The sequence below is a fragment of the Gorilla gorilla genome, chromosome 13 (genome assembly GCF_029281585.2).
Source record: "Gorilla gorilla gorilla isolate KB3781 chromosome 13, NHGRI_mGorGor1-v2.1_pri, whole genome shotgun sequence".
Classification (NCBI taxonomy): Eukaryota; Metazoa; Chordata; class Mammalia; order Primates; family Hominidae; genus Gorilla; species Gorilla gorilla.
In genome coordinates this window covers 59628475-59653013 of record NC_073237.2, presented here as the reverse complement: position 1 = coordinate 59653013, position 24539 = coordinate 59628475, and the positions used below count along the sequence as shown (strand labels likewise).

The window sequence follows — 24539 nt, the reverse complement described above, 5'->3', positions numbered from 1 at the left end:
TCTAGAAGGAAAACACCTGCTTTCCCTCTGACCAACTCTCATGACATAGAGATAAAGAGGTACAGCCTCAAACCTCAGAAAGATAAGGCATTAAGGGAAAAAAAGGGGGAAGGAGAAGAGAAAAGTCTAGTTAAGGACAAATTATGGACATTTGGAGGTACATGGCCAAGCAGGAGTAGAAGTTAAAATGGAGAACTGTTTCATGCAGCATTTTCTGGTCCAGTTGTGTATTTTGTAGTTGAAATGGAAATACACAGTATTCCACCACATCAGTATGATACTTTAATATCAAATCAGATTTTCCTTTGGTCAACAGCATAGCTAGAGTGGAATGACCACAGCAATTCCTATAGCTACAGCCCAGAAAATTCACAAAATTATTAAGTTACAGAGAAATTAGAGTGAAGCAAGTGAGAAAAGAAAACAGAACAGGGGTGAAGGGTGTGGTGGTTGGGAGAAGGAGGCGTGGGTGAGAAAAATTTCACTGTAGTAAACATCCATCATAATCAAAGAGGGCTTATCTTCTGCTAACCTATGGGTTATATGTAATATCTCAGATTATGACTAATACTTGTATAGTTCTGCTTGGCTTTATGATTGAAGATAGACTTCCACACTTTGTGGGTGAATCATACATTTTTTTTAAATATACATTTTCCCTGTTGTAATTTGACAGAGTATTTTTATCTCTCTTCGGCTTACTATGATGTCTCTCTTACTCCTGGTTATTTCAGTTGTGAGTACGCTGACACTACTAGATCTAGCTTAAGTCAAAAGGAGAAATTTGTCGTAAGGAAGTATTTTCAAGATAGCAAATGCATGAAGTTTTGGTAGACCTTATAAGAAAGAGGGAACTGAAAAGCTATGGGGACACATACTGTGCACATTCTCTCTCTCTTCTCTTCTGTGGCATTCTTCTGTGCTATAGCAAATCAGCTTTCTGTGCAAGAATGAAGATGGTAACCTCATAGTGGCAGCCTTAACTTTAGAGCATGGGTAACCTCATTTCAAGTGAACAGAAAAGTCTGATTTGCTGTTTTTGAATCCCAACTCCAAATTCCCCAGGAGTGACTCTGATGGCTCAGCTTGGTCCAGTCAAGGGGTGTGGGAAGCAGGGTGTCACAAACTAGAACGTAGGTGCCAGAGGCTGGCTACTCTGGGTGAAGAGGACAGTTCTCAGCAAAGAGGACAGAATCCTTAATCTAAATTAGGACTCAGGAATTAAGTCTCTGAGTCTCTGTAAACTAACAATTATGCTAGGGATTTATTTTTATTTTTTATTTTATTTTATTTTATTTTTTGAGATGGGAGTCTTGCTCTGTTGCCCAGGCTGGAGTGCAGTAGCATGATCTCGGCTCACTGCAACCTCCACCTCCCAGGTTCAAGTGAATCTCCTGCCGCAGCCTCCTGAGTAGCTGGGACTATAGGCACATGCCACCATGCCTGGCTAATTTTTTGTATTTTTAGTAGAGACAGGGTTTCACCATGTTAGCCAGGAAATCTTGATCTCCTGACCTTGTGATCCACCCATGCTGGCCTCCCAAAGTGCTGGGATTACAGGTGTGAGCCACTGCACCTGGCCGAAATTTTGTTTTTAAGAGTGAATGCTGACATGAATCCTTTCACACACACAAAAATGTTTTTCGTGAATAGGCAACTATATGTCTAACAGTTTTAAGTTAAATTTTTTAAAAGTAGGACATAGTTATAATTGTCATTTTACATATTTTGCCAAATAATTATCCTCACTTGAAAGAAGTTATTAATTCTTGGCTTACAAAGGGAAAACTGTTTTGGTTTTCAAGCACCAAAGTTTAATACATCCAGTTATCTCAAGGGAATGAGGGATCTGTTTACTGGCAATATCTTTTTTGTTTTCCTTTTCTTTTTGTGATTGAAAGTAAGGGTAAGGGAACTGATGTAGAGACAAGGACATGCTGAAGTACAGAGGAGGTATTGGAAAATTTCTTTGCCATAGCCAACCAAATTTTGGAATAAATGGTACTAAAATATCTGGATGATTTGTAGTAAAAAAACATTGCTTGCTTGTCTGTCTACTTGATTAATACCCCTTGCCTTTATCTTTTGGTTTATAATCCTACATTTGGAATAAATAAGCCTCTTTCCATATTTTATTCCTTTCTGCCTTCAGAAAAGTACATCTTCCCTGTTTTGGAAAGAAACGAACTAACTCCTGGACTTCTCCCCAGCCCTTCGTTTGAGCCTGTTTCCCTTTCCAAGGACTTTCCTGCATCTTTTTTGTGCTCACATTTATGTCCCCCCTTAAGAATGATGTTTTCAGTCTCATCATTTAATGATATAGTTCTGTTTTTTAAAATTCAAATGGAGATCTTCACATTTATCTCTATTACAACTCAGCCCTTATCCTACCAGCCCACACAGTCCTGTGTAGTGCAATAAACTGTGACAAATACTTCAATCTTCCTAATAAAATTCAACAAATTTCTTATACCTCCCAGCTTGGTTATATCTGTAAATTGGTCCTGCCACAGATATAACAGACATTTGATAACTGTGCTAAGGGTTTTAAAATACTTTTTCACCTAATCTTCAAAATCTCTCTACAGGGGAGATTATTATCCTCATTATACTGATGAGGAAACAGAGGCTTAGAAAATCTAAATAAACTTTCCTGGCAAAAGCTGTGATTGAAAGAAACCTGGGTGGTCTGGACTCTAAAGCGTAAGTTCTTAAACCCTTGGCCATGGATTTTCAACCGTGGCTTTATGTCAAACCACCTAAAAATGTTAAAAAGTTATAGAAGCCAATGCGCCATCTCACACTTACTGAGGCAGTCTTGTTGGGGTGGGGGGAGGGTTTGGGCATAGCAGTCAAGAATCACTGCTGCCATGCTGGCCAACACTGGAAGGACAAAACCTCAAGACACTACACACAGCCCCACAGTCAACAACTAGCTGTTAATTTTTCCCATTAGATCTTGCCACAAAGTTTTGAATCTAAATGTGTTACCTTACAGCTCATATTTCTTGTTTCTTCATATTGTATGAATGTCTTGAAAGACTTGGTCAAATTCCTTGGAATTCTTTTCATCATTATCAAAGAATAAGGGAAATTTCCTGAAATGTTTGCCTTGAGTAGCAAATTTCTAGTGATGCCACTACCAGGAATCACATAAAGAGCTCAAAAGTTCTGTTAATACAGAGTGAAAAAAGCTCAACATTCCAGGTTAGCATTGACTTAAAATCATGTCTTAGTGATGAGGGAGGCTTTCACTTTCTGAATGACAGGAGGCAAGTTGCTTCATCTTTCTATGTGGGGAGACAGAAGATTTCTCAATTCTATAGGCTTATGAATAATATACCCATTGTCCACCTTGTCTTCCATACCCACATCTCTAATATTAAGAAAATAACCTGCTCCCCCACAAAAATATCCTCAATATTCACCACTTCCAAATGGCTTCTCCCTGCAACTCACCAATTTCAAATGGCTTCTCCCTGCAAACAGGCTGTGGACAGTAACAGATACCATGCCTAGTTACATAAGTATATCACTGCAAAATATAGAAACATCACTTATAATGAAAGTAATACTGTTTCAGAGTTCTAAAACAAGCATTTTCTTCCCCTCACAAAATATCACATTTCCATTTCCACAGTTGTGATGCTTTTCATTTAACCATGACATTAAGCTCATCTTTAGCTCTTCTTCATTATGTGGGTCTGTGTTCTAGCTTTTACCTCAGTAGCAGTTTTTGTTTGCAGGAAAAAAGGAACTCTTTTGGTAGTCACTGTTTGTAATTGTGGCCTTGATATTCTAAGCCATTGAGTCACAATTAATAATTAGAAATTCTTACTAACTTTGCCCATATATTGCCTATGAAGCAGTAGCCGTAGGAATGCAATTTTCCTGTAAATCCCTCCCTCTTATACAGCTCTAGTTCATTATTTACTTTAAAAGATTCAGGGTGAATTCAAGTAATTTCCTATGCTGCTATCATTTGCTTAAAGACCTTTTGCAATGGGTCTTATGTAAGAAGAAATGCAGGAGTTGCTTTGGTGAGGTTTATTTAAAGAAACCATTAAGTACAAGACAGACCTGAATAGCAGCATCAGTTGTGTATGGGGAAACAGGAGCTATGAATGCGTCACTTCATTTAGGTTGACAGAAAGAGGGCTAATACTTGAAAAAATCCCTACACGATCTGGTGCCAGGCTACTTCTTTGGCCTCACCTCTTACCACTGCCCCCTCCTTCAGTGTCCTCCAGCCACAGTGACCTCTTTCCTGATCCTTGAACTTGCCAAACACTTTCCCTTCTCAAGGTCTTTGCCTTCAGGAGTCCCTCTGCCTGAAATTCTTTTCCCAGATAGTCATGGGACTGGTTCATTCTCATCCTTCAGATCTCTGCTCAAATGTCACTTATTCTAGGAAATCGTTCCTGGCCACCGTAAAATAGCACACCCCCTCCTCACTTTCTACTCCTTTTCTTTGTTATTATGTATATGGCAGCAGAAAATTATGCATTTTCTTAGTGGCAATTACACACCCCGCACATTATGCATTTAAAGCGTTGTTTGTTGTTTTGTCGCTTCCATCAGAATACAATCCAGTAGGGCAAGGAGTGTGTGGGGTCGTGTTCACCTAGTATCTCTGGGGACCTACAGCCCGGCACCTAGTAGACACTCAGTAAATATTTGAATAAATGAATGAGGCCCTTTGGCAGCCGGGAAGCCCGTCACAGCCGTTGTCTCCACCCTCTCCTGGGCTACACCAGGCCACGCCGGTAAAGTTGTTTCTCCTCTAGGAGAAACATTCGCTAGGCCTTGTTGCCAACCCGCAGGCAGCTGGGCGCTTCATCCCACCCTCACCCCTTTCCAGCCAAGGTGCCTGATCGGAGTCAGGCTCTCGAGGTCGCATTGCCACGAAACAGCGTGTGTGAGCGCGTTGTCCCCGGCCCCCGGCGCCACTTCCCCTCGGCCTAGCAGCCTGGACTGGGGAAGGACAGGTCTGCTGTACCCGGGAAGTGGAAGGAAAAGCAGAAAGCGCAGAAGTGTGCGGGAGGGGAGTCTCCGCGCTGAGGCAGCCCGGCCTCCTCCACTGCAGGCTGCGCGCTGGGGAGCCAGCCAGGCTGAGTCACTCCCGGCCGCTTCCCTGGAGGGCGGCGGCCACACACACACCCGCCCATCTAGTGAGGGCCGGGCCCAGCGCTGGCACCTAGCTCCAGCCGGGAACCAGTGTTTCGCGAGGCGCCGCCGCCTTAACTTCCTTGCGCGCTCACGCCCAGGGGCCGTCCCAGGAATCTCCACGCGCGCTCGCCGGCTTCCCGAGAGGCAGCTGCCCTGCGTGGCCCGCGCCTGCCGGTCCCGCGACCAGCACCGAGCGGCGCACGCGCACTGCAGGACGCGCGTCCGGCTCTCCCCGAGCCTCTATCCGGCCCAGTCTCCTGCCATTCGGGGAGACTGCAGGCCAACCGGGAGGCTGAGTTCGAAGCTAGCAGGGCGGCGAAGCCAGTGTCGCCCGCGGCGTTGAGAAGACGGTGTGGCCCCGGAGAGGGTGGAGACAACTGTGACGGGCTTCCCGGCTGCCCGAAGTGGGAGTGGCGTGGGGCTGCAGGAAGGAGAGAGGAAGAGGAGCAGAAGGGGGCAGCAGCGGACGCCGCTAACGGCCTCCCTTGGCGCTGACAGGCTGGGCCGGCGCCCGGCTCGCTTGGGTGTTCGCGTCGCCACTTCGGCTTCTCGGCCGGTCGGGCCCCTCGGCCCGGGCTTGAGGCGCGCGTCGGGGCTGAGGGCTGCTGCGGCGCAGGGAGAGGCCTGGTCCTCGCTGCCGAGGGATGTGAGTGGGAGCTGAGCCCACACTGGAGGGCCCCCGAGGGCCCAGCCTGGAGGTCGTTCAGAGCCGTGCCCGCCTCGGGGCTTCGCAGACCTTGGTCCGCCGGGTAGGAGCCGCCCCTGCGGGCTCGAGGGCGCGCTCTGGTCGCCCGATCTGTGTAGCCGGTGGGTGTTATCTCTGCCTGGCTTCTGGGTGGGGGGCAGCAGCTGTCTCTCCACTCCCTTCCTACCTTTTGATCCCGCCTGCCCCCTGCTAGTGGCAGCAAACTTCTGAGCCAGAAAAATCTTCCTCTTTAAGACGACACCTAGAACGAGTCTTGCTGGTGATATTTGCTTCCATTTGTGTCTTATAATTCCCGCGCCCCCGCCTCCTTATTCCTTTTTAAAATTTTCTAGACACTTAAACAGCCTAGAAAAATCATTTGTTTCCCCTGGATTTATGTGGTAGTAGTTAACTGCTGCTTCTGTTTTTAGGTTTCAGAAGCAGGCAACAGGAACAAGATGTGAACTGTTTCTCTTCTGCAGAAAAAGAGGCTCTTCCTCCTCCTCCCGCGACGGTGGGTGTGCTGTCCTTTATCGCTGCAGTAAAGGCGAAGGTGTCTGGAGCTGGGAGTGCGTGCGTAGGGAAGGTTGGAAGCGTGTGAAGAGAGGCAGGGCTCATTGTTGCTTACTCTTCTGAAAATGTCAGTGCTAAACTTTTAATGTTGATCTGGGAGAGTAATTTTGGGGTGTTTTGTTGTTCGTCTTGGATCCTTTAAGAAACATTTTTTTGTTGGCTTTACACGTAACATGACTTTGCAGAGAAACGTAAAACGTTGTCCATTACCCTTTCTTCTTAAGCAGCCAGAGATTCTTAATCCTTTAAAGAGGAGTATTTCCAAGCAATAAGAGATAGCTTTTGGGAGAACACGTTAGCTATTCTTGCTGGGGTTTCTGCTACCACATTGAATGTTTCCTGATGGTTTTATCTGCCTAAGCTTGCTGTGTCGGTTGAATTTACCCAGTTTGTTTTCCAGTAATTACTATTCTGTCAGGAGAAACTCCATTTCTCTGAATGAAAGGGTAGGAGCGGCTGAGTATGGAGAAGGAAACTGGAAGTGGGAATAAGGGAAATGATTGCTTTTGGTTTCATAATAAGTTTGTACAGTGAGTTGTTGGGCTACTGCAAATAAAGATTTTGTATCCCTTCTCCAGAATGCTTGGGACCAAAAGTGTTTTGGATTTTTTTTTAAATTTTGGAATGTTTGCATATACAAAATCAGACATCTTGAGGATGGGACCCAAGTGTAAATACGAAATTCGTTTGTTTCATATAGACCTTATTCACACAGCCACTAAGTCATCTGCAATATTTTTAATATGTCTGTGCATGAAACAAAGTTTCTATTAAGTACTTATGCAGGCAATTTTCCCCTTGTAGCATCATGTTGGTGCTCAAAATGTTTCAGATTTTGCAGCTTTTCAGATAAGGGATGATCAGCTTGTATTTTGATATAACACCCAGAACATTTGAAGATGAATAATCAATTTTTGGCCTCCCTTCCCCCATCCGCCTCACCTTATACCACTTTAAGTGTGAGAATTATTTGCTTGTACATGCATTTGTCTGTTGGTGTGTAACGTATGTACAGACTGGATGTATCCAGCACTTGCCTACCTGAATAGGAAAGCTGCAGTACTTGCTGGCCAGAAGAGCACACCATGCTTGTTTTTGCTCTAACTGAATATCCTGTATTTGCAATTTATAGCAGTTTTAGGGACTCATTAGGGATTTTTGTGTGTGTGTGCCTTTGGTGATTTGAGACAGGTGTCTCAGATATGGGAAGGGAATATGACATTGTTTCTCTGTTTCACAGGTGGGATGCTTTTGAGGCAGAATAGGAAAGTGCATTGGCTTTGGAGTGAGATCTGGATTTGAATCCTGGTGTTCTTGCCACTTAAGAGTTGCATTATTTACGGCCGGGCATGGTGGCTCACGCCTGTAATCCCAGCACTTTGGGAGGCTGAGGAAGGAGGATCACTTGAGGTCAGGAGCTTGAGACCAGCCTGGCCAACATGGTGAAACCCCATCTCTACTAAAAATACAAAAATTAGCCGGGCGTGGTGGTGCACACCTGTAATCCCAGCTACTCGGGAGGGTGAGGCAGGAGAATTGCTTGAACCTGGGAAGTGGTGGTTGCAGTGAGCCGAGATCTCACCACTGCACTCCAGGCTGGGCAACAGAGCGAGACTCTGTCTAAAAAAAAAGAAAGAAAGAAAGAAAGAGTTGTATTATTTATGACTCTTTTAGCTTCACTTTCTTATAAGATTGTTGTGAGAAGTGAGTAAGACACATGCAAAGTGGTAAACTGCCTGGCTGTCATAAAAGTCTTGGCTACTATCACGGCTGGGAGGCAAAGCAGATTCAGAGAAGGGCAGAATGACTGCATAAGGTGATCTGCCTGTAACTCGTGTTTCTTCCTTTCTAGTATAAAGAGATAAAGGACTTTAAGGTCTTAAACTGGTGAGGGAGTATTATAGCCTTTGTATGGAAAGGTTTGACTTTTGTCTCTCTGCTTAAACCCCCATTGTGTTGCCCCTACCAATTATTGTGCTGCCCCCACCAATTATTGTGCTGCCCCTACCAATTATTGTGCTGCCCCCACCAATTATTGTGCTGCCCCCTTGTGGTTAACTGTGCTAAGAACTTTCTTTTGCTCTTCTCCCATTACATTTCCCACCCTTCCCCACTCCCTTTTAGACCCCTCCTCTTAGCTCCCAGTTTCCCAAACTGTGTGCCAAGGTGCCCAGAGCACCTCAGGCTTGAACTTGTGTTTTGAGTTAGTTCATGGTTTCAATATTAGATACCTACACCCGTTTCTACAATGTCATGTCTTTGTAAAGATGTATTTTCAGAGGTTGCTCTGATAAAAAGCAACTACTACATGAAAATGAATGTAGAACAGGAAATGACAGTGTGGTATTGTCCAATTTGATTCTAAGGTTTGATAAGTTCTACAGTGCTCTACACTAAGTTGTAAGGACATAACTACTAAGTAAGTTGTTCAAACCTATTTCTTTTGGCCTGGGGGTGTCGTGAAAAATTTGCTAAGACTCAGAGCTCCCTGAATGGGTTTGGAAACCTCTGCCTTAGCTTTTAGTTTGCTTTTCTGATAAAATTATTGATATAAAGCTAGTACCAGCTGATCATGGCTTAATATATTTCCTCTCCTATGTAATATGTTTATAACTTCTGCCCAGTTCTTTGATTTTAAAACTAATCCTATTGCTAACTTGTTGTACTAGTCACTTCCTGGTTTTTCCTGTACTGGTCTTCTGCTTCTATTTCTGTTCATCTCCTTAAACTCCGAATGCCCCAAGTGAAAGTTACCATTTTCTACCCCTTAATTTTCTTCTAATCATGTAGGCTTTAAATTAGGCATCATCTTTAAACTACTTCTTTCATTTACCTCTTATTCCCATTCAAAATATCCATATTTCCTTTCTTTCTCATATCTCTGCTTTCCCTCCTTTACTGTGTGAATCCCAGGACACATTTCCTGAGCCTAGAATATTGAAAGTCATTTGAACTTCTGAGAATTCAGTGTCCCTTCCTTCTGTTTATCCTCAATAGAGATTCCACTCTAATACTCCTTATTATAGCATTCCCTTGCCCCAAAACCTTCAGTGGCTTACCATTTTCTACTTATTAAATTTTCCTGACTTTTAAGATAGTCTATTATCAATCCCTGCCCTATTTATTTAGTCTTTTGTCTAAGGATCTCTAGTCCTTAAGCTTGTAAGCTGATTTCCACACTTTCTAATAATAAGCTATGCTTCTTCTATCCTTTAATTTTTGCCCATGTTCTCCATCCCTCTTTTTTTCCCTCTATTTCTGTAGCTCTTTAGTCTTAGAACATTTTCACACGGTTTAATTATATGCCATGCTTTAGTTGTTTGACAGTTATTTCCCTAGTGTTAGCCATATCTTTTCAAGTTGATTGTGTATTCTTTGAGGAGCAGTACCTTAGATTAAAAAAACCACAACACACAGTGGAGAGTACATGGGCAGCATTCAAGAAATACATGTTGATTGTGTGATAAGGAACTGTAGTCACCAAACAAATATTTATTAATACTTGCAATGTAGAAGGTACTTGGCTGTATCCAAAAGAGAAATAAAGAAATATAAAATAGGCTCCTTTCCCTAAGGACTTACAGTATAATTGGGCAGATAAGCTAAATAATAAAAGTTACAGATATTTGAGACCACTTAGAGTTGAGCAGAGATTTTGCATAATAGGAAGGAACTGGTAGAGGGGGTAAGCAAAGGCAAAATATGTATATATGTATGATATGTTCAGAGAGCAGTACATAAATAACTTGACTGAAATGAAGATTTGTGTGAAAGAGTAGTAAGAAATTGTGTTAAAAATGTAGTTGGAATTTGATTATGGATGTCTTTAAATGCTAGGATGAGAAGAATGTACTTTGACCTGTAGATATGGAGAAGCTTTAAAAGTTTTGAATTGAGAAAGAGTTTGCTGAAATAAGTATTTTAGGAAAATCAAAGCAGCACCAGTGCTAGGTCTCATATGAATTGGAAAGAGAATGGTAGAAAGAGGTAGGAAAATAACTGAGCCCTGAAGTAATGAGGACTTAGAAATAAGTCAGATTGCAGAGATGTCACAAGACATTATTATGGATTGGATAAGAAGGGAGAATGGAGGGGAGAAGAGTGATTAAAGATTACCTTACCTTGAAGGTTTGCTCTTCAGTGACGGAGGAAATCAAAGAGTGTTGACTCTCCAAGACATCTTAGAACATCTAAGTCTATATGTTTTGTATATTAGGACTCAGACCAGAGAGATTTAAAAATGTGTCCAAAGTTACTCAGCTAGTTAATGACAAAGAAACTGCCGTTTGATTAATGGCAGTTACTAACAAAAATAGTTATGGCAGTGTTAGTAGCTGGTAGAGGGGATGTAGACAGTTGAGCATATATTGTGGATATGTTGAGTTTGCGGTGGCCGTGGGATGGGCAAGTGAAAATTGATAGCATACAGTGGGACATATGACTAGAATTTGTTAGCGAAGTTAAGGCTGGTGCTGTGGTACTTAAGAGAAAAGAGTGGGATTGCCCATAATTAGCTGGTGGGTGAAAGGAGAGGAATGGGTAAAGGAGACAAAGAAAAAACAGTTAGTATGAGAGGCAAATTAGTGGATAGGTTAGGAGGCAGAATGATCAACATGTTGATCATTGGCAAGAAATGAGAAGAATCAGATCCAAAAAAATGTCTTAAAAAGATGTATTAGTGTTTTTCCTAATAAGAAATCTATAAAAACAGAAGAAAATTGCTTATACTTTCCCTACGTGGAAATAACCACTGTTAATATTTTGTTCTCTCCGGTTTAACAAAAGACCTTTGGATTTGACAGTTGGGTGATCAGTGGAGACTTTTCCAAAGCCCTCCATCACTAGGACTAAGGATGAGAATTTTAGGCATAATAAAACCTAGGAGGTATTTTTCAACAGATTGTCATTCGTCTGTATCGTCTTATATATCACACTGTCCAGGTACTATTCTTCCTATGTGCATTGGTTCTGTGTTTTTTCTGAATGTTAGAAGGTTAGACAAGCCATCTCTGGGTGCTTTTGTGCTGGTAAAATTTGAATAAAGTGATAAAATATTTGTTTCTAAAAGGAAGGAGAAATTCATGGTCGATAACTTATAAATCTGAGGGTTGAATGATTGATGAAATTAGGGGTACTGGAAAGAACAAAGAGAAGCATTATCTATTTTGAAGCTTTTCTGTATAGTTACAAACGGTTAACTAGGTTAGAATGGTCCATGGGCTGTTTACTTTGCTTGCATGTTTATTTTGATATTCCCAAGAACATTCTTCTGTTCATCTTTTTAGTACGTTATTGGAAACAGAGTACTCATTAGTTCTTACTAAGTGATTTTAGTTTAATAAATTATGATTATGAAATAAAATGCTATTAAGTAATATTTTTATAATATAAAGGGCCATGTGATGTGAGTAAGTGCACTGTTTTGGAAATCAGGGGTAAGGGACTGACCCTGCTGTCAGCATGGTATATGATTTCAGGCAACTCACATAATCAGTGAGTCTTGTCTATTGAGGGAATGGACTAAATCTTTTCTAGAAAATTTAAAAAGGTGGGATCACATGGTAAAATGTGCATAAAGTTTAAAAAGGAAATGGTTTACCAATGTTTATGACAAAAACCAGCAAACTCTTTCCCACCGCCCCCCCCCCACCCCACATCTCCTTTTCTAGTCTCTAATTCCTGTACACCAGCAACCACCTGTCCTCTGTACTTTGCCGTTTTCACCTTCATAATGAATGAATTGTTTAGCATCCCCTCTAAAGCCTCTCCATTCAGTTGTGTAGAAGAGCTCATCCCCTTTGCCTTCAAGGGCTTTACCATTATATTTCTCTCCTCTTTTTCTTGCCTTCTCAATTCTTCCCTCTACTGGATTATTTCCATCAGCATTACTCTGATTGCTATTGCTGTGTAACAGAAACTACCCAAAACTTAGTGATTTAAAACAACTACTTTATTAAGCTCACAGATACCATGGGTCAGTAATTGAGACAGGGCACACCAGGGATGACTTTGTTTTTGCTCCACAATGGCTACTAGGACATGAGTTGGGAAGAATTGCCAGCCAGGAGTGACTTGAAGGCAAAGGACTGGAATCATCTGGAGGTGTCTTCACTCACATGATGGGTAGTTGATGCTGGCTCTTGACTGGGATGTTAGCTGGGCTGTTAACTGGAACATGTACATGTGGCCTGGATTTCCTCACAATATGGTGGCTTCAGGGTGGTCACCTTTCATAGTGGTGAGTAGAGAATTAAAAGTGAGTGTGTCAGTGTGTCTCAGCATAAATCTTTTATGATTTAGCCTTGGTAGCTGCACAGTATAACTTCTGCCATGTCCTACTGGTTGTAAGGGTCAGAAGCCTGTCCAGATTTGATGGGGGAGTGGCAAGTTCACACTGTAGAAGAAAAACATGTGAGATGGGAAATAGTGTTATGGCCATCTTTGGACAATTATTAATACTATTGCCATAGTTTGCCATTTTGCCAAACTTCACATCCCTCCTGTATCTGAAATACACGCAAAATACACTGAGCTTCTCCTCAAAGGTCCCTAATTCACATCCCATCATGACAGTAACTCAGAGTCCAGTATCTCATCATATAAATCAGGTCCAGGTACAGAATAGTTTTCTTGGGTATGGTTAATTGGATATGGTTCTTCTTGAACTGAGGACCCATGAAGAGACAGTTTATATGTCCCCTACATACTTTACAAAATTGAAAAGGCACAGGTTATCTGCAGTAGACATTCCTCCTCAAGAAGCGTGCAAGGTAGGCACAGTCTGTAGCAATTCTGCAACCTCACTGGGCACATGTTGCCAGTTCCTTGATTAGGTCTCAGTCCTGCTTCCTGGAAGTCATTCTTAATAGGACATAGGCTTCTTCTGTTTTTGGCTTTACCTTCTGAATTATTTATCTCCCCCACCCCCGCATCCAACCCATATAAAGTGCTTTGTATTTGTAAGAGTAGCTTTCTGAGCTTGCTTCCTGCCTGTAGTGCTCCAGAGTCCAAAGGCCCCCTTTTATATAGTAACTGTCCCTTTCATTCCAAGCTAATACAACTCCTTTAAAAACTTTGTGGACTTCCTGTGTGTAAGTTTATAATCTGTACTGCTATACCCACAAATCTCTTTTGAGAGGAACTCTTTCCTCCCCTAAGCTCTGTGTGAGTCTGCTGTGGGACGACACCCTTAAGATCCTTAGATAATATTTCGTCTGAAAGGATCTATGAGGTACTGATTTAGATCTTAAGAAAGGATCTTATAATCACACTCTAGATTGGATCTTTGCTCTGAGGCCCTTTTTATTTGACACTTTGCTGGCTGAAAAGATTGTTGTGAGTCCATTACATCTCTTTGAAATTCTACTCAAAAAATGAATAGCTCATTCTTTAGTTCATCTCTCTGTTCTCTCAATTATAAGGGCAGCTAGAAGAAGCCAAATTGCTTTAACTTCCTGCCGAGAATCTCCTTAATTCATTAGGTCAGGTATGTATTTTATTTTCCATGTTAATGTAGGTGACAGTTTTGCTAAACTTTGCCCTAGTATGTAACAAGGGTCTCCTCTTATTCAGCTTTCACTATCATTTCTCTCACTTTCCTTGAAGTCCTCACTGACAGTCTCCTTGAGGGCTCTTAGGCTCCCATGAAGTTTCCTCAAGACCCTTTAAATGTGTGAACACAAAGGGTCCTTATCTGTTCCTGGCTATATAGCAGGTCCTTGAATAACTGTCATTTCTTCATAACGTTGATAAGAAAAAAATGGATTCCTGGCTGGGGCCACTGTTTGTGTGGAGTTTGGACATTCTCCCCACGTCTGTGTGGGTTTTTCCGGGTGCTCCAATTTCCTCCCACATTCCAAAGATGCGTATGTTAGTGGATCGGTGTGTCTAAATGGTCTCAGTCTGAGTGATCATGTATGGATGAGTGTGCCTTGCAGTGGGTGATGTCCTGTCTAGGGTTGGTTCCCACCTTGTGCCTTGAGTTGCTAGGATAGGCTCTAGCCACTCGTGACTGAACTGAATTGGGTAAATAATTATCTTACTTGTTTTTATTAGTCTTTCTTAAATGTGTGTATAGCTCACATTTATTTCAGTGTTTAATAATCAGAGTGTTTGGAATCTTTATTTAGAAGTTTGATGATGTTTTTGTGGCCATAAATATGCCATAGGAACTTCCTTATCTCAATTAGCCTATGGAAAAATGGATTTTGTTACACATTGTTTCACTTAAAGTCACAGTTTCCAAGAACCTATTGAAGACAGTGAGGATTAACTGTACTAGAACTGTTTCCTAACCCAGTGGTTCTTATCAGAATTACCTAAAGGACTTATTGAAACACAAATTGCCGCTGGGCCCCACCCCCAGAGTTTGTTTCATTAGCTCTGGAGTGGGACTTGAGGATTTGCATCTGTGAGTTCCCAGGTGATCTGATAATGTTGATCTGGGGCCTAGATTGTGAGAATTACTGATTTAAACCAGGGATTGGCAAGATTTTTCTATTAAGGATCATAAATAAAATATTTTAGACTTTGTGGGCAAGATTGTTTCTCTTGCACCTACTCAATTCCGCCTTTGTGGTGCAAAAGCAGTTATAGACAATACATAAATGAACAGACGTGGCTCATGGCTGTATTCTCATAAAGCTTTATTTACATAACAGGCAACTGGCTAAATTTGATATGTGTGAACTGTGCTTTGCCAGTTCCCAATTTAAATCATTACTTGACTCCACATCTCTTCAAGCTATGGCCCCATTTTTCACTCCCCTTTGGAACAAAACTCTTTGAGAGTTGTCTGTATTTGTCTCTTTTTATTCTTTCTTAAAAAAATTATCTGTTTTTTGAACACATTTAAATGTCTTAGAATTCAAAAAGTAGTAAATATCTTTGTACATTTGTCAGGGTGTGTGTGTGTGTGTGACTATAACTAAAGATTAAGTAGAAGAGGAATTGCTGATTCAAAAGTGGTATATGTTACTAAGTTCAACAAATATTGCTAAATTGACATAGAAATACCAAGTTATGCTTTTCTACACCTTTACTAACATTGTGTTTTCAGATGACTTGATTGTTGCCAACTTGAGACATGAAAAATAGAATCTCATTATAATTTTAATTTGCTTTTTATTCTCCTTTTTTGGGGAACTCTTCACTCATATCTTGGCCCACTTTCTATTGGATTTGTGGTCCTTTTACTTTGCTTTGTGGGAGCTCTTATACTAAGGAAGATAGCTTTGAGTTTGCGAAATGAGTTGTTTTCCCTAGGTTGTCTCTTTATCTTTTTGATTCTGTAGATAGTGTGATTTTGTTGTTGTGCATCTAGGTAGGTCCCTTCTAACCCTGAAATTATATTTTGAGATTCTCCCTTGTTTTCTTGTTCCATCTGGAATTTATACTGATGCAAGATATAAGATGGAATGCAACTTTTTTCCGCTAGATGGTTGTCCAGTTTCAATACTATTTGTCAGATAATCCTTCTTTTCTCTGCTGCTGTGAAATGCTGGTGTTTTAAATTGTGTATGTAGTTGGATCTATTTCTGGACTTTGTTTCATTCTAACAATGGCTCCTGTGAAACCATATTGTGAGTTCTTGGGTAGTGAACATTTCTATTTATTTGTTTCCAAGTCCTGTATAATATTTATTAGCATATGGGAGGCATTCAAGTACTTGAAAATAAAATGAATAAATCAAGCATTTAGGAATAGAAGCAGATCTTTTTGCCAATTATTCAATTTAGTTATTCTATTTAATTTCTCTATTTCTGATTTTAAACTTGAATTTAACCTTGGTTTTCCATTTTAGTTTTACCTTTTTTTTAAACTTTATTGTGAAGTATTAAGTTATTTTTTGTACTTAATGAATGGGCATTTGCTAACTTATGTGTCTGCTCTTATTAGTCTATTTTTGGCCTCAAATTGTTAAAAATTCACAGTATAGTTTTATTTGTATCAAATTTGCTACTGAGGGAAGCTTGTCATTTCATAATGGCAATCCATAGGATAGGTGAAGTCATTCGAGATTGGAACCATTAAGGATAAGTTCATTTAACATTGAATTATTAGATCTGTGGTTAATTGGCCAGGTTAGAGAAGACAGAATTACAGGGAAGTCTAGATTTTACAACTTATTATTTTAGAGGGTCAAATTTAGAATAATATTAAGCTTTTTAAGTAGAAGTATATGGATCACCTGAGGTCAGGAGTTCACGACCAGCCTGACTAACATGGTGAAACCCTGTCTCTACTAAATACAAAAAAATAGCCAGGTGTGGTGGTGCATGCCTGTAATCTGAGCTACTTGGGAGGCTGAGACAGGAGAATCGCTTGTACCTGGGAGGCAGAGGTTGTAGTAAGCTGAGATCGTGCCATTGCACTCTAGCCCGGGCAACAAGAGTGAAACTCTGTCTCAAAAAATAAATAAATAAATAAAAATAAATAAATAAATAGAAGTATACTATTCTGATTCTCTTATTTATATGTATAATTTATTTTTTAAATACATGAGGTATTGTAGATTTTTTGGTTTGTTTTGAGGAGGGGCGGGGTTGATGTGAAATATAGTTTTCATTGCATCAGATCTTCAGTTGTAATGATATTGCTGGAATCCTCCATTTAGGACCTTGTCTTGTTAAAAAAAAATTATCCTTGCCTTCACCCCTACCCCTCCCTGCCACAAACTTATAAAGGTAAGTATTCTGCGATAATTGGATTATATTTACTATTATGAAAATTTAAAATTATTAGAAGTGAAATGAAATATACCTTCATTGTAGTAAGTTTGATTCACAGTGCCTCTGGTTATGGTGGTCAGTAAAAGTAACACTGTATTAGGAACAACCTTCATGGTGGGAGTTCTCTCCTTTTACTCCTCTGTTAGTTTGTTCTTTTTTTTTTTTTTTTTTTTGAGACGGTTTCACTGTCACTCAGGCTGGAGGACAGTGGCTTGATCACGGCTCACTGCAGCCTTGCCTTCCCTGGGTCCAGTGATCCTCCTACCTCAGCCTCCTGAGTAGCTGGCACTGCAGGCGAGTGCCACTAGGCCTGGCTAATTTTTATATTTTTTTTTGTAGAGATGGGGTTTCACCGTGTCGCTCAGTCTGGTCTTGAACTCCTGGGCTCCGGCAATCTTTCCATGTCAGCCTCCCAAAGTGCTGGGATTATGGTTCTGGAGCCACCGTGCATGGCCTGTTAGTCTGTTCTTGCATTGCTATAAAGAAATACCTGAGGCTAAGTAATTTATAAAGAAAAGAGATTTAATTGGCTCATGGTTCTGCAGGCTTACAAGCATGGGGCTGACATTTGCTCAGCTTCTGGGGAGTCCTCCGGGAGCTTTTACTCATGGTCGAAAGCTAAGAGGGAGCAGGAATATCACATTTCAAGAGCTGGAGCAAAAGAGAATGTGGGGAAGGTGCACACACTTTTAAATAGCCAAATCTTGCAAGAACTCAGTATCTTCAGGACAGCACCAAGGGGGATGTTGCTAAACCATTCATGAGAAATCCACCCCCATGATCCAGTCACCTCCCACCAGGCCTCACCTCCAACATTGGGGATTACAGTGCAACACATGAAATTTAAAGGGGACAACATCCAAACTATATCAACCTTGCTGTACCCCTCAGCCTCATTTTATAGGCAACAATTGAATATATTGGTTTTACAAAGGTTTGATACGGAAAGATTCATTAGGAATGGATTTTAGGACTTGGGGAATGACTCAGAGAAGAAAATAGTGCATGATAGTATAAGTCTTATCTGATTGATGAGTAACTGGAAATCCTTCCAAAACATAATGCTTCAGTGTCTGCAGAATTGTTTCATTTCCATATTTATGTATTTCTTATTCTTTCCTTGTTTATCCATAGGTGCTTAATTTTTTTTAATCTGAATGCATTATGATAATCTTTAAATAATTATTTCAGAGGAATATCTGAAATATTCAGTGTTCTTCTAGCATGGCAGTATTTTAAAAATCATTATGAGCTTAAATTCTTACTGATTTAAACAACTTCTAGATTTTTTTGAATATCAATAGCAGAGGGTAGTTTTAAATATTTCACGAGCAGAATTAATTAAATTTCCTGTGCAGTTTTATTTTTTATAGACAAACTCGTCACTTCTTAAAATCTTTTAAAAATGTCTTGGTAATACAGGCTTGGAATATGATGGTGTTGAAATGAGATCTTAAGGGAAAAAAAACTCCAACGGTTTTTTTTGTTGTTGTTGTTGAGATGGAGTCTTGCTCTGTCACCCAGGCTGGAGTGCAGTGGCATTATCTCAGCTCACTGCAACTTCTGCCTCCCAGATTCAAGCAATTCTCCTACCTCAGCCTCCCGAGTAACTGGGATTACAGGCGCGCACCACCACGCCCAGCTAATTTTTGTATTTTTAGTAGAGATGGGGTTTCACCATGTTGGTCAGGCTGGTCTCGAACTCCTGACCTCGTGATCCGCCCGCCTTGGCCTCCCACAGTGCTGGGATTACAGGCATTAGCCACCATGCCTGGCCAAAAACTCCAACTTTTAGAGGCCTATTTAAAGCACTTGTCCCATATTTGTTCACACTTTTTCTGTATGTGTGTTGTGAATTATAAATCTGGCTTTTCCTATAAATCTGGCTTTTCCTATGTAGTCATCATTAAGCATGATTCTAAGTAGCTCAAAATCTCCTAAGACCAAAAACCAAAAAAAACAAAAAAAAAAAAAACCAAAAAACCAAAACCAGAAAAGGGATACATTTTGCAGAATAATTTATATTTTCTTCTCTTCATGGCATCAGTTTTCTCAGGAGTTCTTTTTTTGAGATGGAGTCTCCCTCTGTCACCCAGGCTGTAGTGCAGTGGCGTGATCTGCAAGCTCTGCCTCCCGGGTTCATGCCATTCTCCTGCCTCAGCCTCCCGAGTAGCTGGGACTACAGGTGCCCGCCACCATGCCCGGCTATGTTTTTTTGTATTTTCAGTAGAGATGGGGTTTCACCGTGTTAGCCAGGATGGTCTTGATCTCCTGACCTTGTGATCCGCCCGCCTCGGCCTCCCAAAGTGCTGGGATCTCAGGCGTGAGCCACCGCACCCGGGCTCAGGAGGTCTTTTAAGCTTTTGCCTGTCATGTATGTACTTCTGACACTGGCCCAAGGTAAAATGATTACATTTGACTTCGGTAGCCCTTAAATGTATGGCTGTTCTTAATCTTTTCTAAAGCCTAAAAGTTGAATTAGTATTCATCTTAGATTTCTTGTTTCTTAAGTGAAAGAATCATGACATTGTATTAAAATATCTTATTTGCATGTATTTTATATACTGTTTTAATAGGCAATAGTAGTATACAAGCTTTGACCAAATGTCTCTTCATATAAAAAATTCAAGTGAATAAAAACAATCATTTAAAAATGACATTAGTCAAAGGTGCAAAAAAGATTACAAATGCTTATTGTGATTGACAGACTTGCTTAACGTATTAGGGTTCTCTAGAAGGACAGAACTAATAGGATATATATATGAGTTTATTAAATATTAACTTAAATGATCACAAGGTCCCACAATAGGCTGTCTGCAAGCTTGAGGAGCAAGGAGAGCCAGTTCAAGTCTCAAAACCGAAGAACCTGGAGTCTGGTGTTCAAGGGCAGGAAGCGTCCAGCATGGGGGAAAGATGTAGGCTAGGAGGTTAGGCTAGTCTCTCCTTTTCATGTTTTTTTCTGCCTGCTTTATATTCGCTGGCAGCTGATTAGATTGTGCCCACCCAATGTCTGCCTTTCCCAGCCGGCTGACTCAAATGTTAATCTCCTTTGGCGACACCCTCACAGACACTCCCAGGATCAATACTTTGTATCCTTCAGTCCAATCAAGTTGACAGTATTAACCATCACACTTAACAAGTTTTCCTTTTTTTGAGACAGGGTGCCACTCTGTCACCCAGGCTGGGGTGCAGTGGCATAATCTCCACTCACTGCAATCTCTGCCTCCTGGGCTCAACCCTCAGCCTCCTGAGTAGCTAGGACCACAGGTACATGCCACCACACCTGGCTAATTTTTGTAGTTTTAGTAGAGATGGGGTTTCGCCATGTTGTCCAGGCTGATCTGGAACTCCTGAGTTCAAGCGATCTGCCCACCTTGGCCTCCCAAAGTGTTGGGATTACAGGTGTGAGCCACTGCACCCGGCCACTTAACAAGTTTTAATATCATTCTGGATGTCTGCATAGTGACAAATTGAGATACAGTTTTATAAGACTAGCATCATCCTGTTCATTTTAAATTGATCCATTTTAACTCAACAGTGTATTGTGGAGATCTTCCCAATTCATTGATTAAGATTCATTCATTTAATCCTTTTTTTCATTCATCAAGCACTCAGTCATCGGTCACTCACTGACTCAACATAATTACTCATCAGCTCATTCATTTTGTTAGTGACTCAATCATTTGATCAGTTATTCATTCTGTGACTCAGAGGGTCACAGCTCATTTGGTTGGTTCCTCTCTTAATTGGTCACTCGCTCACTCAGCTTTTTGGTTGGTCGGTCCATCAGTCAGTCACTCTCTCTCCCAGTGAATCACTCACCCACCTACTCAACAGATCAGTCTTTAATCAATATTTCATTAAATAAATTATTAATTATCAATTTTTCAACAAATATTCAGTGTCCGTATTCTGCTATGCAGAGAATATAGTACTAAGGATATAATGTAAGCCAACATACGTCATTTTTAAAAAACATTTATTTGATTTTTTTTTTGAGACGGAGTTTCACTCTTCCACCCAGGCTGGAGTGAAGTGGTGCGATCTCGGCTCACTGCAACCTTCACCCCCTCCCTGGGTTCAAGTGATACTTCTGCCTCAGCCTCCCAGGTAGCTGGGATTATAGGCGGCCACCACCACACCCGGCTAATTTTTGTATTTTTGGTAGAGACAGGATTTCACCATGTTGGCCAGGCTGGTCTCAAACTCCTGACCTCAGGTAATCCACCCGTCTTGGCCTCTCAAAGTGCTAGGATTACAGGCGTGAGCCCCTGTGCCTGGTGTACATCATTTTTAATATCTTTATAGTATTCTGTTGGCTAAGTTGCCACAATTTATCAGACCCCTTTAATGTCACTAATTTTTTCCCAATATTATAGACTTGTTTCATAGAATTATTAGATATGCATGCTACTACTCCTGTCCTTTTTCAAAGGACAATTATTAGATATTCTTGTTTTTCTCATATCTTTGCCAACACTGGGTATTGGCATTCTTCTTGTTTACCAGTCAGCTAAGGAAGCTAAGGAAGAAACAATATCTCATTTTTATGTACTTTTCTCTGATTCTTAATTATGTTGACCATGTTTTCATTTCTTTTGTGAAATGCCTATTTATGTTCATTTTCATATTAATTTGTAAGAGTTACTTGTATAAATATATTAAACCTTTGTAGTATATATTTTTTCTGTTTTTTTTAAAGTTTTGATTATAGTGTTTATAATATGCAGTCAAATTTACCCATCTTTTATTTCCTCTATCATTTTTCACTTAGATGTTGGGTTTAGAAAGGAGGTACATAATGTGACAGAGTTTTTGGTATAGAAATAACTGACATAGTTAGATATAAAACATACCAAAGAAATAGTCGGAAATGTCCAATTTTGAATGTGTAAGGGGACCAGTAAGAAAATCATGAAGAACAGCTAACAGCAGTAATTTTTAAAAGGGTATTTACAAACACTTGAAAATGTTTATGTAGTTTAAAGGAATGATTCAAATATAAAGAGAAGCATAACATAAAAATGAAATAAAGGCATATATATAGTCATTGTGTAGATGGTTTTCTAGTAACAGTTATACCAACTTTGAAATGATTTTTAGGCTTTGTTATGCCAACTTTTAGGAGTTTTCTTTTGAAACTTTTTGAGCTTATGTTTCATCATGGCCAATTTTTATAAATTTTCCATATATGCTCAAAACATTTTTTTTAGTGGAAGGTTTTAATATGTCTGTAATTTCTCCAGTGTCTTAAAAATAATTAGTTTGTGGAGCTCTTTGTGTATTGGAGATACCATCTTCTTGTTTGATATATTTGTATATGTATTAAGTAAGAACTGGATAAAGGAGGTGGTTGGGATATGTATAAATATCAGGTAAGAACTTGATAACGTATTGGTTGGTTTGCATATGAAAAGTTGCCCTCACTGTCAGGTTCTTTCCTGTTTCTAGGAATTGGCTAGCCCTGGAAGGACTGCTCCTTCCAGGGTCAGCAAATTCTCAAGATATCAAAGCATCAAAAATACAGAATAAAAAGACATGCTTAGTACAGTATATAGAAATACAATTGGTTTTGTTTATTTTGTGATGTATCCTGTGATACTGGTAAATTCATTTATGAGTTCTAGTAATTTTTTGGTAGAATCCTCAGCATTTTTGATAAATACAATCATGCCTGCAAATAAAAAGTTTTATTTCTTTCTTTTCAATCTCTATGTCTTTTATTTCATTTTCTTACCAAATTGCATTAGGTAGAACCTCCAGTGTTGAATAGAAATGGTGGTGGTGAGCGTCCTTTCCTTGTTCCTGATTTTATGGAGAAAGCATTCAATATGTAATCATTAAGTAATAGAAGGTTGTTTGTAGATGATCTTTATTTTATTGAGGAAATTCCCTTCTTTTTCTAATTTATTTCCAGAAATTTTATCATGAATTGGTGTTGACTTTTGTCAAATGCTTTTCCTGCAACAATTGAGACGATCTTATGGTTTTGCTCCATTATTCTGTTAATGAGGTAAATTACATTGATTCATTTTCAAATGTCAAAGCAACCAGTATTACTGGAATAAAACCCACTTGGTGATGGTGTTCTGACCTTTTTATATGCTCGTGGTTCTATGTTCTATTATTTTGTTATGTTCATGAGAAACATTTGCCTGTAATTTTTTTTTTTTGTGATATGCTTTTGCCAGGTTTTGGTATTAGGATAATTGTGGCCACATAAAATGATTTGGAAATTATTTCTGCCCCTCTGTTTTCTGTAAGAGTTTATACAGAATTGGTACTGTTTTTTCCTTAAATAGTTGACAGACTTTCCCAGGGAAGTCACTTTGGCCAAGAGTTTTCTTTGTGGGTATGTTTTTAATGAAAAATTCCATTTATTGAAGAGATACGATACTATTCAAGGTTTCTGTTCCTTCCTATGTCAGTTTTGGTAATTTTTGTCTTTCAAGGAATTTGTTCATCAAATCTAACTTGTTAAAGTCATTGGCATGAAGTTGCTCCTGTCTTTTTTTTTTTTTGAGACGGAGTCTCGCTTTGTCACCCAGGCTGGAGTGCAGTGGCGCAATCTCGGCTCACTGCAAGCTCCGCCTCCCAGGTTCACGCCATTCTCCTGCCTCAGCCTCCCAAGTAGCTGGGACTACAGGCGCCCGCCACCACGCCCGGCTAATTTTTTGTATTTTTTAGTAGAGACGGGGTTTCACCGTGTTAGCCAGGATGGTCTCGATCTCTTGACCTCGTGATCCGCCCGCCTCGGCCTCCCAAAGTGCTGGGATTACAGGCGTGAGCCACCGCGCCCGGCCGCTCCTGTCTTTTTATATCCACTTACTGTTTATAAAATCTGTAGTGATATCCTGCTTTTTTTACATCATATGGGGCACATATTGGTAATATGTGTTCTTTTCTGTTTGTAAATTGATCATCTTAGAGGTTTATCAACTTTTTAAATCTTTTCTAAAAACAAAGTTTTGGTTTGATTGATTTTCTTTATTGTTTTATATATTACTAATTTTTGTTCTTTATTCTTTCTTCATTCTCTGGTTTTGTTTTCTAGCTACCTAGGAAGCTTACATAATTAATTTCATATCTTTCTTCTTTTCCAACATAAGCATTTATAGCTATACATTCTCTCTAACCACTATTTTAGCTGTATTCCCCCAAATTTTATTGTTTATTATCATTCAGGTGAAAATAATTTCTGATTTCCCTTTTAATTTCTTCTTCAAACCTGGGATTATTTAGAACTATGTTAATTTTGCAATACTGGGAGATTTTCTAGATAGTTTTTTGATATTTATTTCTAATTCAATTTTGCTATGGCCAAGAATATAATTCATATTAATTCAGTCTTTTCAAATGTTTGAGAATTGGTTTATGGACCA

The 24539-nt window shown here is 40.0% G+C and overlaps 2 protein-coding genes across 3 annotated transcripts in view; one reads left to right on the top strand and one right to left on the bottom strand.

The window, feature by feature from the left end:
- Positions 1 to 5215: 5215 nt before the first annotated feature.
- Positions 5216 to 24539, top strand: part of JAK2 (Janus kinase 2) — a 145320-nt gene continuing 125996 nt past the window's right edge. The window contains exons 1-2 of one of the 2 annotated variants that reach the window (XM_055350620.2): positions 5216 to 5918; positions 6286 to 6368. The gene's annotated coding sequence lies outside the window, so the exon portion shown is untranslated. Of the gene's footprint in view, positions 5977 to 6285; positions 6369 to 24539 lie in introns of both variants that reach the window. The other variant, XM_004047770.5, reaches the window with a different exon arrangement.
- INSL6 (insulin like 6) overlaps positions 12438 to 24539 on the bottom strand; it is a 197100-nt gene continuing 184998 nt past the window's right edge. Inside the window, exon 3 of the mRNA XM_055350623.2 lies at positions 12438 to 12821. The gene's annotated coding sequence lies outside the window, so the exon portion shown is untranslated. The remainder of the gene's footprint in view (positions 12822 to 24539) is intronic.